We start from the raw sequence: 21572 nt of genomic DNA, 5'->3' as shown, positions 1-21572 counted from the left end.
AAGTTCATTAAAGTCATTCTAAGTCATTTACTTTTTATTTAAGTCATTTCAGTACATTATTCGGTCATTTTAGTTTATCTTTAAGAATTTCATGTCAATCCTGGATTCATGTATGTAATGAATGATTACACGAGAGCACGCGAAGAATGGCTATCGGCCTTGTTTCAATAGACTTGATCAGCGTAAGTTGGCGAGACGTTTGAGAATCATTGAAGATGTTTCAGTTTTCCGCAGGTTCAAATCCGCGCAGTGAATCGGAATTGCACGGTTAACATTAATAAAACTGAAAACTCTTAAACCCGTTTAATCTTTGTCACGAGGTTTGTCAGGACAAGCTATGCATGTGGATACTTTTCTCGGCAAGTAAATCCTGATCAAATATTCAAAATCATCTAGTATTCGCAACCCAAATAAAATTTCCTCGATACAGCTAACCACCCTATCTTTTATAAGGAATGGTGCATCTACTCCAAGTGGTGTTACCTCAAGTTGCTAAACGAAGCTGAGTACTCCAATAGACAATTTTAATTCTTGTCCTGGAATCCTGTAAGACCAAGAAACCACAAGAAAGATATACTATTACCTATTTAAGTGGTCAATTGGGGAGAGGGAAATCATGTTCTCAATTTCTTTACTAGTTCGGTGCATGATAGATAAAAGACAACGCTAATGGAATATTCGAATATCTAGGTATCTCATATAGAAATGAAATGTTAGCCCAAGGGATGAGGCCCCTTGATTTTTGAGAAAATCGACTAAAGTAAAATAAAACACGAACGTTCTATTGTTAGATATAAAATATTGATTATGCCCTTCGGCAAGATGAATTCATATATATGTAACGTTTCCCAACACGCTGTAGCCTCAGTCTTAAAGTAGACAAATAATAGGAAAGAACTTCAACTCGCTTTTCCCCGTTGTAACAATGGCATTTATTTCCTTATTCTCCCGCCACGCGTGACTTCTCGTTACGGCTATCACGGCACCTGCGTCTCTAACGTACTCTTAAACGTCACCACGTCTCTGATGTGATCTTGAACGTCATCCACGTCTCTAATGTAATCGTACTCTCTAATATGCTCTTTCTGCTTTTTATAGTTTTTTTCTTTAACTGTGATGTCATTTCGCGTGCATTTGCGTCCGTGCATCCGCGCTCTGTTAAAGATAATGGCCGTCCATTCTGTTATCCAAAGATAAGAGTTCTAACTCTAATGTCAGCTTCGACACTATTTATTCATATATGAAAAAAATGAATAATACTTTTATGAGTATTGAATACGTCGGCTAATAAAATAAACTTGGTATCGTCAGTCCATATTTACTTTCCTCACCACGAAGGCCAAATTATGTGAGGAGAATTTAGCTAGCAAAAAGAGACATGCTGAAATCGAACCAAAAAATATTTTGAAACTGATTCATTCTCGAAGTATTTATCCTCGTCTGATCGAGGACAAGACAGGGCGGATAAAAAAAATAACTACACTAGGGCTAGGATCAAAGTGTAGTATCTGTTTTCTCCTCTGTCAGATAAAAAAGAAACTTTTCACAACTGAAGCATTTTTTTTTGTCCGTATGCAGCTGTTCTTTTTTTTGGGGGGGGGGTACTAAATTTGGTCCACATTAAAAAAATGACCTTGTATCGTACTCTAACATTAAGAAAGAACTTAAATAGGGATGCAAGAGTTGGAGTATATCCTGAAAAAAAAAAAAAAGACCTCAAAAGTTCGTTGCGTCTAGACTAATAAATTCCCTTTCGTCGAGTTTGATTTTTTCAATGTTTTCTTCCCAATTTTTTTTTTTTTCTGTTTTCTAGGGTCAAAAAAAGGTTTGTTTTTCACGTTTTAATTGGTTTCTAACTTTAGAAAACATTTTCAGTTGTTGCTATCATAGAATGTAAGGGATTTTGAAAGGCCGGTTCGGCTTATTTTTAGAAACGGAAACTAGAGACTACTTGTCCTAAATCTCGACCAACCTAATTTAAGTAATTTATAAAGATCGCAGCCATTTAAGAACACAAAAGAGAAAACTGTTTAGGCATTAAAGCTAGTTTTATGTCGTTAGTTCCATTTACTATTATTAATTTTATATTATTACTAATAAATATTATTAAATGAGAAACCATTTACAGTAAAAATTCGAGTCTCGTTGTTAGATAAACACGAGATCAGGTCAAATTCAGTCGGCATTTTCCTTTACTTCGGTTTCTTCAACGTAATGATAACGTCTGTATTTCTCAATTTTAGATTCATAATATTAACTGGATTTAATGGAAACGATTACCCATTTATTATAACGAAAACAACATAAAACATAGGGATTTTTCTCGGGTTCTTTCATGACCGCGATCTTTATAAATTACCCTCGTTTGTGAATAGTTTGTGTCTGCAGAACCCTTTACGTCCATTTTAAAATAATATGCTCCGTAATTTTTTTAAGTTGGCTACATGTAAACTCCAATAACTGACACTTTTATTAAAAAATTTATAAAAAAAATATTATATATCTTTTAAAGCATACTTTTTGAATAACTAAAATGATGTCTCTTTATGTCTATATCATATTTATTATATTGTTTACGCACTATAAGTTTTTACACAATTCACCATAAATGATTGCTCAGCGATAATATTCAGCAATTTTCCCTGGAATCTGAGTAACTACAAGTCTTCCTAGATTACTGGTACTGTCCACTTTTTAATAAAAATTGCAAATGATATTGCATTTTCGAAAAAGCCGAATTGATTTCTCGCTGTCAACAACTATTAGGTGACCAGGATCCGTGTAATTTTCGTACCTTCCCAGTGGAGGTCTGCTTAATGCTATTCCTTTTCAATCTTTTCATCCTACTTAATCATTCACAACTAGGTCGTGATTGCTTTAATTTTATGAAGAACGATTTATGAAATTTCGTGCAGGGAGATTAGTCTTAGGTTCATGTGGCGGTGTTATTTCTATATTCTGGTTGCTGCTTAGCATTTGTAGCTTATGTAGGTAGGTTTCCGCACTCGAAGATTTTCATTAAGATTTGACCTGTTAGCATAATTACAGTCCGTTGTATAGTTTTAGTTTTTGATTCTTTCTTCTTTGGTTTCAATTTCTCCAGTCTTTTTTTCGAGATTGTTCATCGTGCTCCTATTATTATTAATGTTATTGTTATTATTATTATTATTATTATTATTATTATTATTATTATTATTATTATTATTATTATCATTATTATTATTATTATTATTATTGTTGTTGTTGTTGTTGTTGTTGTTATCATCATCATCATCATCATCATCATTATTATTATTATTATTATTATGATTATGATTATTATTATTATTATTATTATTGTTGTTGTTGTTGTTGTTGTCATCATTATCATAATCATTATTATTATCATTATCGTTATCGTTATCGTTGTCGTTGTTGTTGTAGTTGTTATTGTTGTTGTCGTCGTCGTCATCATCATCATCATCATCATCATCATCATCATCATCATCATCATCATCATCTTAGTACGCTTATCGCTCCGTCCGTTATCATGCTGTGCATCCCTAAAAAAGGAAAGTGGAATATTCCAAATAAACCTTGTAACCCTTGATGAAATATTAAAAAAAAAAATGGTGTCGCTGTTGAGGCAAAGCTAATAAAAATGATTTTTCTTTCTTGGCCTTTTGGCTAAGATCAAAGTGTAGTATCTGTTCTTCAGGTGCTACATTTCAATCTCTTCTCTCTCAGTGGAAGAGAAGTCCTTTACGACTAAGACAATTTTTCTCCACGTCAAAAAAAAAAAACGACCCTGGTGTCTAAATCTGTCCCGTGGGGAGGCATTGTGAATAGGTACTATGTTTAATGTAACAAAGTTTTTATATTAAAATAGTAACTGGAAAAAGTTATTTCTAATTTAATTACAAAATGCCGTGGAAATGTCACTTCTGATTTAATTATAAAATGCCCTGGAAAATGTCCGTTCTGATTTTTTTTTTGTTTACTTGCCTCCCTACAAGGGCGGAATTCGACATGTAGTCGGTTAAAAATTTAGGGGAAAACCAGCTCCCCAAAAGGGTCACTCTGATCAATAACAAAAATAAAAAGTGTATCAATAATGAAGGATTTCTCCTCCATTAACCAAGACCAAAAAAGGGGGTATTTAAGTCACTGGAATGCTGAAACTGATACTACACTCAGAAATTCATGCTGAAGCAATGGTTGCCTAATCCCTAACCGTGTTAATGTTTTTATGTATTACTTTCGAAAAGCTGCTGAAACAGTTTATGATTTAAACATTACTTTATTTCAAGTATATTTTAAGCAGTGGGCTATGCGATATGAAACCAGTCCCGGAAATTACTGAACCCGTTTACGATTTAAACATTACTTTATTTAATGTATATTTTTAACCTTGGGGTGGGAAATATGAAGTCGGTTCCGGAAATGGCTGCAACCATTTACGTTTTGGAAATTACTTTATTTAATGTATATTTTTAACAGTAGGATGGGAGATAAGAAGTCGTTCCCGGAAATGGCTGAAAAAGTTTACGATTTATACATTACTTTATTTCATGCATATATTCAACAGTGGGGTGGGGATTATAAGTCAGTTCCAGAAATGGCTGAAACAGTTTACTATTTAGACATTACAGTATTTCATGTATGTTTTTAGCAGTGGATTGGGGGATATAAAGTCAGTTCTGGAAATGGCTGAAACAGTTTACGATTAAAACATTACTTTATTTAATGTATATTTTCAACAGTTGGGTGGCGGATATGAAGTCAGTCCCGGGATTGAATGAGATGTGCAAATATATACTATCATAAAGCGTCGCCCAGTATTGAATGAGATAGGTGGAAAACATACAATAGCAAAATAGCCAGCGTCGCCCGGGATTGAATGAGATAGGTGAACGACATATATTAGCAGAATATGCGGTGTCACCCGCGATAGGATAAGATAGGTGAAACATATATACTATGAGAATACCCAGAATTGATTGATTTGTTTGTAATGAAATAATCAGCCTAGACAATATATGAAAGTTATTATTTAAGTAAGGGGGAGCGACATGGTGGATTAAAGTTATGAAAATTATTGTCGAAATTAGTAACATATCCAAGAATTATGAAAACTAATGAAATATGAGTTACTTGATTGGTGTATTTGTAATGATATAATAAGCCCAGACAATATATCAAATATATTATATAAGTAGGAGGGAGAGACATAATGTGGGTTTTTAATTATAAAAATTATTGTCGAAATTAGTAACATATCCAGGATTATGAACAAAGATGTAATGTGAGTTAATCAATTGTGTGTTTATAATAAAATAATCAGCCCAGGAAATATATCAAAGTAATTATGTTAGTAAGAAAGGGCGATAAGGCTGGTTTAAATTATGAACAATAATTGTCGAAATTAGTAACATATCCAAGAATTATGAAAAATGATAATATGTGATTTAATGCATTAGTGTGTTTGTAATAAATAACCAGACCAGACAATATATCAAAGTTATTATTTTAGTAAGTGCGGCGATGATGTGGGTTCAATTGATGAAAAATATCAAAGTTATTATATAAAGAAAGGGAAGGAGATAAGGAGGGCTTAAATTATGAAAAATTATTGTCGAAATTAGTAACATATCCAAGAATTATGAAAAATGACGAAATGTGAGTTGATTGGTGTGTTTGAAATGAAATAAACATTCCAGATAATATATCAAAGTTATTATTTTAGTAGTGGGGGGGTGATAATGTGGGGCAAAAATATTAAAAATAATTGTCGAAATGAGTAACATATCAAAGAATTAAGAAAAATGATAAAGTGTGAGTAAATTGATAGTTGTTTTTTTTTTAATGAAATAATTAGTCCTGACAATATATCAAAGTAATTTTTAGTCAGAGAGGGCAACGAAGATGGTTTATTATAAAAAAATTATTGTCAAAATTAGTAACATATCCAAGAATTACGAAAAATGACGAAATGTGATTTAATTGATTGGTGTGTTTATAATAAAATAATAAGCTTAGACAATATATCAAAGTTATTATATAAAGAAAGGGAAGGAGATAAGGAGGGCTTAAATTATGAAAAATTATTGTCGAAATTAGTAACATATCAAAGAGTTACGAAAAAAATGATAAAATATAATATTAATCAATTGGTGTGTTTGTAAGGAAATATTCAGCCTAGACAATATATCAATGTTATTATTCAGTAAAGAGAGAAGGGCGAAAATGTGGGTTAAAATTATGAAAAATGATTGTCGATATAAGTAACATATCCAAGAATTATGAAAAATCATTAAATTTGATTTCATGCATTAGCGTGTTTAAAAAAAAATAATAAGCCCAGACAATATTTTAAAGTTATTATTTTATTAAGGAGGGGGTGATAATATGGGTATAAATTATGAAAAATGATTGTCGAAATTAGTAACATACCCAAGAATTATGAAAAGTGATGAAATGGAGGTTAATTGATTAGTGTGTTTGTAATGAAATAATCAGCCCAGCAAACGTATCAAAGTTATTATTTTAGTAAGATTGGGCGACAAGTTGGTTTAAATTATTAAAAAAATTTTTGTAAAAATTAGTAACATATCCAATAATTACGAAAAATGATGAAATGTGAGTTGATTGATGTGTGTGTTTGAAATGAAATAATCAGCCTAGACAATATATCAAAGCTATTATTTTAGTAAGGTGTTCGATATGGTGAGTTTAAATGATGAAAAATTACTGTCAAAATTAGTACCATATTCAAGAATCATTAAAAAAGTATTAAATATGTGTTAATTGATAGTTGTGTTTTTTTTTATAAAATAAACAGTCGATACAATATATCAAATTTAATATTTTAGTAAAGGGAGGGGCGATAATGTGGGTTGAAATTATTAAATATTATTGTCGGACATAGTAACATATTCAATAATTATGGAAAATAATAAAATGTGAGTTAATTGACTGGTGTGTTTGTAATGGAATAATCAGCCCAGGAAATATATCAAAGTTATTATTTTAGGGGCAGTACAGTTTTAATAAAAAACTAAAATAATATGATTGGGCCTTCATCCATGCTGAACAGAACGCTCTCAGCATGCCCAGCAACAATATATTACATATGAAAAATGATGCTGTGGAATTTTCACAGGTGCCGCTAATTATTATTATTATTATTATTATAATATTATTATTATTATTATTATTATTATTATTATATAGAAGGAAAGAGGTTTATTCTCTCACTACGCAATTTACGTATGTGTTTACGGTGTGCACGAAAGCACTATGTAAATGAGCTGGAAAGAGAGGGTGACCCCATTCCGTAAATGCTCTTAGAGACATTAAGAAATATTAAAAAGACGTTTAATCACCATATAACGAAAGAAAAAGAGAGAACGAGGGTGATATAAATACATTTATAGCTAAGAGAGGGAGGAATGTGACTTGTTCAGTTCGTTATAAATTACGCCGAATTGAAGTCAACAGTCATGATTTCTCTAAAGTACTCACAGCAACCTTAAAAAATATTCGAAATTGCTTGAATCTGAATACAAAGAGGAAGAGAGAGAGAGAAATACACAAAAAGAAAAGTGAGAAATAGATGATTTGCTTAGTTACAAATTTTGATTAATTATAAAAATTAAAAGTAAAAGTAACGTGTTTTACAATATAATTAATCCAATACCAAAATTAGAGAATAATTTAGCATTTACTTGTGCCAATAATAGATGGTTTGGTTTACATTTTTGTATATCGACCGTCTGGAGGTTATTTTATGCTGAATAAAATTCGTGCATTCATTCTTTTAGCAGAACTATTATCCTCATCTTCGCAGTTGTTGTTGTTGTTGTTGTTGTTTTGAGTTTTAGCTAACTCATCCTTTGATCAGGTGATTATCGCGACGGGATAGGAACGCTGAGTCTTGTAATTTATCTCCAGTAATTAATAAAGAATTTCATAGGTAAGGGCCACCGTGTTCCTATAGAGACTATAGCTGCACAGATTGATGACAGTGTGGAAACTGTACACACAGCCATTCGTTAGGAACTGAAAATGCGGAAGATGTGTGCGAATGCATCAGTCCACAACTTGATTCTTTTCACAAATTTCCTCACCTTCTTTATAGTCCAGATCTTACTCCGTGGGAACTTTAAATTATTCCTTAAGTTCAAGGAAAACCTTAAGAGCTGTCGTTATGAGACAATTGAGATGATGAAATAGGATGTGCCGAGAGCCATTGACACGCTCACACAAAAGGACTTCCATGCGGCCTTCCGGAAGTTGTTGGAGCAGTACAACAAGTGCATTGAATCCGAATGAGATTATTTTCAAGGGAACTAGAGTGTCATGTGTGTGCTATCAATAAAAGTGTCCATATAAAAATAATCGGGAAACGTATTGAAGGCAACTTGTACATTTAAAAAGAAGAAAAGAAATGAAATATTTTAATTAAAATAAACAATAATAAATATTTTAAATTAAAAACAGCATTAATAAATATTTTTAATTAAAATAAACAATAATAAATATTTTAATTAAAATAAACAATAATAAATATTTTAAATTAAAATAAGCAATAATAAATATTTTAAATTAAAATAAGCATTAATAAATATTTTTACTTAAAATAAGCATTAATAAATATTTTTAATTAAAATAAACAATAATATTTTAAATTAAAATAAGCAATGATAAATATTTTTACTTAAAATAAGCATTAATAAATATTTTTAATTAAAATAAACAACAATAAATATTTGTAATAAAAATAAGCCATAATAAATATTTTTAATTAAAATAAACAATAATAAATATTTGTAATTAAAATAAACAATAATACATATTTTCAATTAAAATAAACAATAATAGATAATTTTAATTAAAATAAACAATAATAAATATTTTAATTAAAATAAACAATAATTAATATTTTAATTTAAATAAACAATAATAAATATTTTCAATTAAAATAAACAATAATAAATATTTTTAATTAAAATAAACAATAATAAATATTTTTAATTAAAATAAGCAATAATAAATATTTTTAATTAAAATAAGCATTAATAAATATGTTTAACTAAAATAAACAATAATAAATATTTTTTATTAAAATAAATAATAATTAATATTTTAATTAAAATAAACAATAATATTTTAATTAAAATAAATAATAATAAATAGTTTTAATTAAAATAAACAATAATATTTTTAACTAAAATAAACAATAATAAATATTTTTAATTACAATAAACAATAATAAATATTTTAATTAAAATAAACAATAATAAATATTTTAATCAAAATAATTAATAATGAATATTTTTCCTTCATAAGAAAATCAAATTTAAAACGAAATAAAATTAAAATCAAAACGAACGTTATTTTTTCAAATCAAAACTAACAAAAGTTTTTAAAACAAAAACGAACGATAAATTGGTTTAACTGAAAAATGAACGCTAAGTAAATAAAATTAAAACAAATTAAATTCAACCAAATTATATTAATATAAACAAGGTTACTAGTGCAAAAATATTTCAAACATGTAATATAAACATTACAAAAATTTGTTGTGGAATTTAATAGAAATTTTGTATTTTTTTTCTAATTTTTTTCTTTTACTAATATTGTCATTCACCTTGCAAGGTTAAACTGTTTTTTTATATTCCCCCCATTCTTCCGTTCAGTCTTGAAAGACAAAGGATACACCTTAGGAGCAGTTGCGCGTGTAATTGTGAGGCGAGGGTTGCGCAATCTCAACCACACCTCTCCTGAATCGACACTGTTTGTGTCAAGTGGCAAAGAGAAAACCAGGACGACTGGAAAAAATGCCGAGATAAGCGGAGAGCACATACAGCAGCTGAAAATCCGAAATAATCACCCATTTTTTATAACAAACATGCAATTAAAGCAAAAATAAATTAAAAAAATAAAAATAATAATCGCTAATAATAATTTTAAAGACTCATTTAACAATTTATTTCATAAATAAAAAAAAATATACGATTGCATTTTTTTTCGTTATGAAATTTAAAATGCTAACAAATATAACGTCTGACGAAAACACGGTGTCTTTAGAGCGTCAAAAATGATTCAAAATTCGAAAAAATAAATAAAAATTCGCACAATATTTTTCATTGTGACAATTGTGTGGATGTTTATCTCTATTTTATTTAGATTTTCGAATTTTGAACCATGTTTTGACGCTTTGCAGACAGCACGTTTCATCATGCCATTATATATCCCTGTTGTTGATTTTAGCAGCTCGATACTAGTTCTTTTTTCGAACCGAATAAAAGCTTTAGATTTCGTTAAAACATACAAAATTATCCAGATAGGTAGAGGAGTAATTTATCTTGCTTTTAGTTACTTTCATTTGTTATATATTTTGATTTTTTACCATTTTTTTTTCGTTTGTTGGCTTCTCTGCTAAATCCCCAAATACAGTTATCTTATTTCGGTTTGGTCATAAGATATTATCTACTTCTGGTAGTTTCTTGGGATCCAGTACCAGTTTCAATAGATCGAATTCAATGTCAGCAGATTATGACATGATTTATTACATGATTTTAGTTTCTCGGACTCATAAATATATTGCGAAGGGTGGTCGACACCAAAATACAAAGCCTTTTAACTGAAAAATGACACAACGCATAGTAGGCAAAGCATCAGGATGTGTCGAGTAAGTAGATTGTCGATAATGAAATGCAGCCCTTTGTGTAAAGGATTACTTTTTTCATATATTGAAAATAAGAATTAAAAACACACATGAATTATACTAGAATTCAAATAGAAACTTTATTCAATATTATTTTTTTTAAACTAAACTGATTCCAAACAAATAGTTGTACGATGTCCCTGCATTAAAAGATAAATATTGCGGTTTATCATAGATTCCAAAGACTAAGATTCGTTTATTATTTTTATTGCGAATTATTTGAAAGTAGTTTTTTACATATTTATTGAAATAAAAAATAAACAAAAAAAAATCAAGTATTAGCAATATATAGCTACTATAATATATATACTATGGAATATATATATATACTATAATATATATAAGTTTAATGATTAAAGTTAAATTCTGTAAATCAAAATATATACACATATATTTAAGTTTAGAATTTATTGTTTGAAACAAGGCATATATTAAGAAAATATAAGTTTATTTCCTTAATCCATGGATTTTCAATAATGGCTCATATCAGAGGAAATGAAATGCAATTAGCAAAATGTTCAGCTATGAATAAACAAGTCTATCCTTGGACTTCTATTGTCCCTAATATCCATTAATGACCTCCCCGACAAAATTGCATCTGAGATGGGTATACATGTTGATGACACCACACTCTATAACAGGCATGAAAGGAAAACAAATGAACATATATCTAAAGAAATGGTAAAAACACCTCCAAATGACCTCCAATCTGTAGTGGAATGGGGACAAAAATGGATGGTCACATTCAATGCTGCCAAGACTAAACTGGTTTCCTTCAATAATTACAAGAAACCTTCTCTGCCACGAATACCAATGGCCAGTGACTCTTTATCTGAGAGTACATCTTTCAAACTCCTTGGCCTAACGTTCACAGGAAACATGAGTTGGCCGCTGCGAAGAAGGTAGGCTCTCTCTACCGTGCTAGAAAACTACTAACACCCGAAAGTATCCTGTAACTTTATAAGGCCACCATTCGCCCATGTATGGAGTATTGCTGTCACATTTGGGCTGGTGCATCTGCTACTAGTCTCTTGCTCCTAGACAAGGTTCAAAAGAGAGTCGCAAATCTGATAGGCCCTGAACTGGCATCTAAGCTTCAGCCTCTGCCCCATCAACGAAACGTTTCATCCCTCTACCTGTTCTACAAGTATTTTAATGGTGAATTCTCTGACGAACTGCAGACACTTGTGCTCCCACGACGTAGACACCCTTGACAAATACGACAGGCGGCTAAATCCCACCCCACACAGTAGATATCCCTAGATGTAAAAGATCTTTCTACTCCAGTAGCTTCTTCCCTAGAACCGCTAAACTCTTGAATTCCATTCCAGGCCACTGCTTCCCCAACTGTACTGACATGCAGAAGTTCAAGTGTAACGTGAATCGACATCTTGCTGCCCAAATCCCAACATAGTACCCCAGTAGTTGTTGCCCCTGACATAGCCCCCTACACCAAAGTGGCAATGTGTCTTGTTTGGGGTGAGAATGTAATTAAAAAAAAAGTATTTTGATTTTTAGCACATATTGAAAATGTTATTTGAATGGCGAATAAGAGTTATAGAAAAAAGGATTTCATACATTTTCAATGTACTATACATATACATTATATAAATACTATATATTCATTATATATAATATACATACTATATATACACGGCATATATATACTATATATACTCTATATATATAGTATATAGAGAGTATATATACGGATATAGTGTACATAAGTGTGCATATAGATGTGGGTGTAAAGGATTAAACACAAAACATATAGAAATGAAAAAAAGTTTAAATACAAACAAACAATAAAAGTTACTACTGCAGAAATGTTGCTTTTTTACTCAAACTTCGTGAAAGATCACGCTTAGGTTTTCGTTCTCAATATGAGTTTAGACTGAAAACTCATTCATGCAAAAATTATCTGCTTTTACAATTTTAAAAACAAAGCAAAAAATAACATTAAATTTTCAAATCTTTCTGGTGGAATGGAGCTTCTACAACTAATTCTTATTTCAGTCACGTAAATTATTTCACAGCTAAAGTGTGATAACACAGACAAACAAACAAAATAACGGATTTTAATATATCTCAACGAAACAAATGAAGTTGAAACTATTAAGACTGAGAATACAACTTTAAAAACAAACAAAAATAACATGAAATTTTGAACATTTTCCTGGTAGACATGTGTGAAAATCTGGATATTTATCTGAGAAGCCAACAATCGAAAAGAAAATGTTTTTGTATATAACAAATAAATGTTACCAAATGCAAGATAACTTACTCTTCTACTAACCTGGGTAAGTTTTATGTTTTAACATATTTTAACGCTTTTGTTCGGCTCGAAAAAGAACTAATGTCGAATTGATAAGTTAGACCGACAAAAATAGGACCTACTGCGAGATTTTCTCGACTATTGCCTTCTAGCCGCTATTTAAACATGACGTCGTAGATCAGTTAACCGGCCTTGTCTCGCGGTGGTGACAGAAGGGCACGCTCAGACTGTATTTAGATTGCTATATTAAGTTGCTATCCACTCTTGTCAAGTGCTGGGTTGAAAAGATGGCCGCCAGAAGACCATCCATATATGGTAACATCATTCAGCGAACGGCAATTTTGGTGCCGGCTCACAACTTTCCTTTCCGAACTGTGTCAAATTCGCCTCGAATATTTCGTAGGCACAACTTATAAAATGATTGACTTTTTAAACAGTTGAAATAGAAACTGAATTTGATAATAGTGTTTGATAACTAAGGAATTCTTTTGGCACGAATTAAGAGAATTAAGATAAAGAAATCTATGGCTGCGAGTGTCGACAATCTGAAGCCTACCAGTTTTCGAGACATCGAAAACGAATTTTTTTTTATTTGAGAGTTTTTGCTTCTATATTTTATATGCTTTTTTATTTTTATTTTTCCTTTCGTATTTTATTTGCTTATTTTATTTGTTTTTGCTATTTTTGCTTTGCTTTTTTCACGGTTTCAAGTGTGTCCTGGCATATCCTTGATTGAGCTTTGTCTGTTAGGTGAAATACATCCGTCACAGTTTATTTTGAAATAGCATTCTTATCGCTAAACTACTAGAGTAAATAGACGCACCTTATTTAAGATGCGGCCAATCATTTTATAAGAATTTCGGTAAATGGTTCGTTTGGTCTGTCACGCCTATGTTTAAAATATAATGGTCGTTGATTAGTTTCAAATAGCATTTTTGTTGAACTACCGAGCTTAAGTACAAAATAAAAGTTTCGTTGGTCTGTTATGCTTAACTTTGAAATATAATTTTCGTAGGCCTATCACATTTAGGTTTAAAGTAATATTCTGTCTTTGAATCTGTCAAAGTTTTACTATAAATATCATTTTGTTTTTTTGGTCTGTCGCGCTTAACTTTAAAATAACACGTTTTGCGTTTTATTTTAAAATAGCATTGTATTTTTGTCAGTCACACTTAATTTTAAATAAGTATTCAGTACGTTTATCTTTTTTTTTTTTTTTTTTTTTTTTTTTTTTTACTAAGGCATCACCACATTATCAAGGCCCAGAGGCCACTCAAGGATAAGGGTTAAAGAGTGTACAGTAGAAGTTGGTCAATATAGTAATCATTAGTAATGAAAATTTGGTAAATTTAATAACTTATATGGAACGGCTCATCAAGAACTTATTTACTTTAGACTTGAACAAAACCATATTGTAGTCAGCCGGAAAGCAGGAAAACGGAAGACAATTCCACAGGCGTGCAGTTCTAAGAAAGAAGCTTTGTTCATGGAATCTACGTTTAGGTTTAGGCACAGATAAAGAGTGGGGGAAATTATTGATAGTGTTTACAGCTAGACGAGTGTTTCTTGTGAAAGTTTGGCGAGGGGGGACCATAGATTGAAGCTCAGTTGAACACTTTCCATGAAAATAACGATACATCAGAGACAAACTCGCAACATCTCTTCTGTGAGATAGAGGTTGCAAGGAGGAGAAAAGGACATCTCCTACGAGGCTACGAAGTCTATTTTGAACTCTATCAAGGCAGGACAAGTTCTTTCTAGCAGCTCCTGCCCAGATGTGGCAACAGTATTCCATCCTTGGACGTACCTGGCTCTTATATAGATAGAGAATAGCATCAGCAGTGAGATATCTACTGGATCGATAGAAAGATCCCACCATTTTTCCAGCGGCCTCGGCAACAGATTTGATATACGTGTTCCATTTAAGATCAGGAGTAATGGTCAAGCCCAGAAGCTTGTCAAAACTTGAGGCCTCCTGAAGACGAGAGCCATTCATTTCAATTGATGACAAATGTGGATTAGAATGTTGATGATGTAAAGAGAGAAGCTTGGTTTTAGATGCATTAAAAGTAACCAGCCACTCCTTTCCCCATTGTACTACGTGCTCAAGATCAGAGGAGAGAGAATTGGAGAGAACTTGCTCGTTTACTGTCTTAGATGTGGTACCATAAATGGTAGTGTCGTCAGCATAAATGTCTACAAATGATGTAAGGATATGATTTGGAAGATCATTAATGTAGATCAGGAAAAGAGTTGGGCCCAGGATGGATCCCTGAGGGACACCGGCATTAATATTGTGAGCTTCTGATTTTTGCCCCTCAACTACTACTCTTATGAATCTATCAGAAAGAAATGATTTAATAATTGAGAAGACTTTTCCAGCTATACCATAGCTAGCGATCTTATGAAGTAAACCTTTATGCCATACCCTATCAAAGGCTTTAGATATGTCAAGAGCAATTGCCCTAGAAAGATTGCCACCGTCGAGAGATTTGCTAATCCTATGCGATATAACTGTAAGGACATCTGCTGTAGATCTAGCAGAACGGAAACCATATTGAGTGTCACTAAGAAGGTTATTTTTGTTGAGATGTTTGATTACTTCTGTATTTAATACAGATTCTAGCAACTTACTCATGACGCACAGGAGACTTATTGGCCTGTACTGAGAGGGGGATGAGCGATCACCTGAATTCTTAAATACAGGGCATACTGATGAGATTTTCCAGGGAGATGGGAAACTATTCTCCTTAAGACAACGTTTAAACAGTTTTGTAAGTATGGGCGCTAGTTCAGGTTGAAGTTTTTTGAGTACTATAATTGGAATACCATCAGGGCCAGTTGCTTTACTGGAATCAAGGTTTTTGATTAGCTTGGCAACATCACGTACAGATATACGTATATCACATAGCGTGTTTTCTGATACAAGAGGAAATATTGGGGGTTGGCGGTCTTGGTCGCAAAGGGTAGAATTAGCTGCAAAGTTCTTGACAAAGAGTTTGGCTTTGTCTGATGCTGACGAGATTACCTCAGATCCATTGATAATAGTTGGGATGGAGCACACGCTTCTGTTCAGAATTCTGTTTGCTATTTGCCAAAACTGGTGGGAACCAAGCCGCTGCTCAGCTACTTTGGACTTAACAGATTGAGCATACAACTCTCTTGCGTTCCTTATTACTTTCTTACAATGGTTGCTGGCAGTCCTGAAAACGGCTTTAGTTTCCATACATCTATTACGTTTGAAGCAGTGGAAAAAGTGATTTCTGTGCGCAATGGCAGCAGCACATTCTGGAGAGAACCAAGGCTGGCTGTTAGGTTTTTGCTGAAACTTTTTAGAGGGTATGAAATGGTCAATACCTACAATTAACCATTCAGTTAGGTCTAATACTATAGAGGACACATCCTTTTTAAACATGGAATGCAGAGGTAGATCAGATATAAATGTACGGAAGCTATCCCAGTCAGCCTTAGTGTATCGATATACTGTACGATGAAGAGGTACGTCTGGGGACTTATTACATTTCATTTTTATCTTAATTGATACAACAGAGTGGTCGGAAGATCCAAGAGGCGACAGAACAGAAACTGAACATAGTTCAGGGCAAGTTGTGAGAAAAAGGTCTAGTAGGCTCGCATACTGGCCGTCATTATCGGGCACACGGGTAGGTTCCTGAACAATCTGAGTGAGGTCATAGGCAATGGAGAAATCATGACAGAACCTCCCCTCATCATCGGTCTTGTTTGAGTGGGTCAACCATTCGACGTTGTGAACATTGAAGTCTCCACATACATGAATGTTAGCTGAAGGATAAGTAGAAAGGACTTGGTCAATTTTCTCAGATATGCTTTGAAAGATAGTAACTCCGCTGTTGTGGGGGCGATAGAGAGTAAATATAAATGCAGTAGTGTGAGCTAAAGCAACCCGGAAGCACATATAAGGTAAGTTAGGATCTTCCCTGGAGATGTCCCTCCCACATGGAAAGCTATCTTTAATATAGGCACATATTCCATGCCCATGGCGATCTTGGGGGTCAGATTTAGAAGTTAAGTTAGAGTATCCTGTAATTGCAAACTCATCAAGGGAAATAGCCTGTCCAATGCCAGTTTCACTTAAAAATAAAAGGTCTGGTTTAGTCTCCTGTAATTGGGTTTCAACCTCTGGAAGGTTAGAACGTAGACCCCTGATGTTGGAGAAGGAGACATGGTAGTAGGGGTCTACGTTGGAAGTTGGAGAACCGGGTTTAATCGAGTATTTTTTCTTGAAACTTGTCATGATGAAATTTTGGAATTTGTGGACTAGGTCGACAGATTTACTTAGAGCAGGACAGAGAGGGGAAACTAAGAGAGAAAAAGAAACGAAGAATTTTTTTTTTTTTTTTTTTTTTTTTTTTGTACCACATGATAAGGTAAAGCCGTAACAATTACCCACTAGTATGGCATCGAGAGGCCCCACCAGAAGCTACTGCATGGTCCAGATTCCATTCACCAAATGGCAATACAGCAGCCCCAGTACTTTGCACCTGCTGATAGGACAGCCTCCTTAGTGGTTAATCCAAGGTTCGGGTCCCTGACTATCAGGCGGATAACGTCAGCCCAGACAAAACGTTTACCTCCAGCACCCTTACTAGTGACATGGCTACAAGGATAGACATAGAAACAGAAAATTTCCACCAACTCTGCCAACTGTTCGCGCAAAAATACTGCCAACCTAGAAAACAGCTTTTTCTTCTCCCTTTGTCAAAAAAATCACTCATTTAAAAATGAGGACTGAGGGACAAATAAGAAGAAGCGAGAGTAACAGGAGCTGCCGATAACGCATCCACAATGCGTTTTCTACTCTCCATGTCAATCTAAACTCTAACCTATCATTATGTCCTTTGATCTGTCACGCAAACTTTAACATAGAAGTCTGTTTCTTTGTCTGTAACGCTTACGTTTGACACAGTTCTTTCATCGACAACCGCGCAAATTTATTAGACGTATGTTATGAATACTCGCGTTGTTTTTGCTATGAATAGAGGGTTGTCGCGTAAAATTTTAAGAGTGATGTTTCGCTGTCATTCAACAAAACTGTTATGATTTTTTTGTTGTTGTTGCTCTTTTCCGTCCTCCGATTACAACCTTTGATAGTTGTGTACATAAAATAACATGGCATTATTTGTTCTATATAACCGTATAGTGCCATGGTTAGAAGCTCCGACTGTCGTTTGGGCGATTGGGGTTTCGATCCTGGCTTCAAGTAGTTGATTGTCTAGTCGCACTGATGAGCAGCGAAACAGTGCTGTATGTGGATGACTACGTATATATATATATATATATATATATATATAAGTGTGTGTGTATAGTGTTAATCTCACTAATATATATATATATAGTTCAATATAATAATCGATAGCGAATTGTCTCTATAGTAATAAAGACGTAACTGCATGAATTAAAATAGCATATTTAAGCGTATCTTGCAACCGGGCAATGCAGGGCGGCCTGCTGAGATTCTTTTATATGCAGTTCTAATTTGCATTGCCAACTGTTCTATATAGGCAATCGTTTTATTATTATTACTATTATTATTATTATTATTAATGTTAATCTCATTATCATTATTATCATTATTATCATTATTATTATTATTATTATTATTATTATAGGTTATCGCAACAGCCGCTTACCATTGATTTTTCGTTCGCGGCGACTATTGGTCTTTACTGGAATTTGGGTGGCAATAAACCTCCCCAAGTTCCCAGTTCTCTTTGAACTCATCCATTGGAGGTCTGGCTAGTACTTTCTCTCCTCGCTCTTTCCATCCTCCTTGATCCTCATTATTTTATGTGGTGACTGTTTATAGTGACACTCATAAAAAACGAGTGGGTGTACCTTACAATTATACAGTTTCAGTTTTCATGATTCCATGTGATGTTCTTTGTGTTTTGCATCTGTAGCTGTTTCTGTATCCAATTTGTGTGTAGTTTATGTGTGGTGTTAGTCTCCACATTCAAGGGTTTTCCTTAATGTTTCTGCATTTTTCATTATTGAAATTCGTTGTATTTTCTCTGTCATCCCTCTGATTCTAATCTCTCCCAATGTTTTTTCAAAGTTTTTCGGTATCGTTCCTAGCGCTTCTACAATTAGTGGTGTTATCGTTACTTTCTTCATTTTCCAGACTCCTTTGAGCTCTCTGGCCAGTTTCGTGCACTTGCTCCGCTTTTCAGTCTCCTTGATTTTCACTCTGTTGTCTGCTGGATGGCAAAATCTACAATATGGCAGGACTTTCCTTATTGTTAACTATTATGACACCCGACCTTCTTACTTAGGTGGGGTTATCCGTTTTGTATATTCATACGATCATGTAGCTTTCATTTTCAATACTGCTGTCAGTTTCATTTTGTACTATTTGCCTGTGTGTTCAATATGCAATTGCTTTGCATAATTGCCAATGTATTGTCTTCCCCCCTTGATCGTATCTATTTTTTATATACTTTTGGGGCTAGTTTGCTGCATTCACTTATTATGTGGTTTATTGTTTCGTCTCTTTGTCCGCAGAGTCTGCATTTGTTGTTTTCTTGTTGTCTTGTCGATCCTTGCTTTGATGTGGTTCGTTTTAATTGCGTTATCTTATGCAGCTGTTATTAGTGATTAAGTTTCCCTGTTTAGGTTTCCTTTTTGTATTTCCAACTTTTTTCGTTAGTCTCTTATGAATCGTCTATATAGCTGTTTCTCTCCCCATTTTTCTTCCTTTGCCTTATTTCTCGTCTCTTCTTTATCTTGTTTCTTCCTTGTCTCTTGCTGCAGTAATTATTCTTTCGGTGGCCTGCATTATGTGTTGTTCTAATCCTTTTTCGTGTTATTTTTGCACAGTCTTCTAAATAGACCAGGCCTTTTCCTTTGTCTTTCCTTTTCACATATAGTCGGTCAATATTATCCTTCAGGTGTAGTGAATTGTGCATCGTCATGAGTTTCTTGGTCTTCTGATCGAGCTGTCTCAGTTCCTCTTTGGTCAAGCTTATAAACAGTCCAGAGTACATTATTAGTAACACTGCCTGCGCGTATATTCTTTTAATTTGGTTTCGGCTAATGAGTTTATTTTCGAAGAGTTTTCTTGTTCTTCTGAGGTATTCCTTTCCTATTTTCTCTTTTATTTCCGTTTTTTTATGGTGTCTGCTTCCAGCACTCCAAAGCATTTGTAGCTATCATGTTCACTTAGTGCCCTCATTTCTGTTTTATTAGGCAGCACAATTATTGTTATTACTATTATTAATAGAATTATTTAACGGAGATATATATATATATATATATATATATATATATATACATATATATATATAAATATATATATATATAACAGTAGATGTATGCGTGTGTTTGTATCTAAATATTTCACCGATAAACTCTTAAACTATTTCTCACATGACACTGAAATTAACAGTTAATAGTAATCACACTAATGACGGTTTAATACGAGTAAAATCTTTGTTCCGATGGATTAATAACGCGTACATATATACATATATATATATATATATATATATATATATATATATATATATATATATATATATATATATCCGCAAGTTTAAATGCAAAATGTTTATTTCAACATCTTCTTTCTTTCCGAGCATGCCCAAATTCAATTAAATTGTTATAGTTGTTTTATATTTAATCTTCTTTACTTATCTCGCGATAGTTATATCAGTAGAAGACACGGCTGGAGCGCTAAATGTTTTGACCTTGATTCTAGCTGATAGCACTCAAGTCATTTTTCATGTTAGCTCTTTGAAATGTAATATATAAATCTCACTATGTCTGTGCGTGTGTGTGTGTGTGTGTGTGTGTCTGTCTCCGTTTTTCAAATTGTATCTCCTCCTAGACGGATGATCGGTGGACGGCGTGCAATAGCTCAAAAGATTGCATTTTTGGTGCAGAATTTTATTAGAGGTATTTACTCGATTGCTAAGGGATTCAAAAAAGGGTTCAAACTTGAAAGCAATAACACCTTGACGAGCGTAGCATAATTGCGTCATTCTTCGCATGCGTAGATCGAGTAAAAGAGAAATGAAAGAGAAATGTATTTATTAAGATATTTCACAACGGTCTTAAAGTGGCTGCCACTTTGATGCAACGGATAGCGTGACTGATTGCAAGTGTTGCGGTTTCGATCTTTATTATTTCCCCTTTTTTACACATTCTGATATTCTTGATTTTTAAATGTTACGTAATAAATACACCTGAATACTTACTAAAAAATAAAGAAAACATATTTTTGATTTACGTCACGAAAATGTCGTATTCAAAATATATATGATATATCGGCTTATTTATTACATTCAATAGATCAAATAAAGGCATTTGTATTGAATTTACTCCTAAACTAATTAACCGATCATGATGAATATTAATTCTGTGTACACGTTTATATAGTTTTATGTCTTGGATTCACTCCTAAATTAATTGACGGATCATTATGAATTTTAAATATATTCATATGATTATATATTTGTATGTATTGGATCAACTCCTAAACTAATTAACAGATCATTATGAATTTTAATTATGTGTATATGTTTATATATTTCTATGTATTGGATTCAC

At 32.6% G+C, this 21572-nt stretch overlaps 1 pseudogene; it reads left to right on the top strand.

Annotated features, from left to right (window-relative positions):
* The first annotated feature begins 3646 nt into the window (after nt 1-3646).
* On the top strand, nt 3647-3761 carry LOC145254986 (U2 spliceosomal RNA; annotated as a pseudogene).
* Nucleotides 3762-21572: the final 17811 nt, after the last annotated feature.

This window comes from Euprymna scolopes, chromosome 30 (assembly GCF_053919585.1).
Source record: "Euprymna scolopes isolate OS-2025 chromosome 30, ASM5391958v1, whole genome shotgun sequence".
Classification (NCBI taxonomy): domain Eukaryota; kingdom Metazoa; phylum Mollusca; class Cephalopoda; order Sepiida; family Sepiolidae; genus Euprymna; species Euprymna scolopes.
This window is presented reverse-complemented; position numbering and strand designations above follow the sequence as displayed.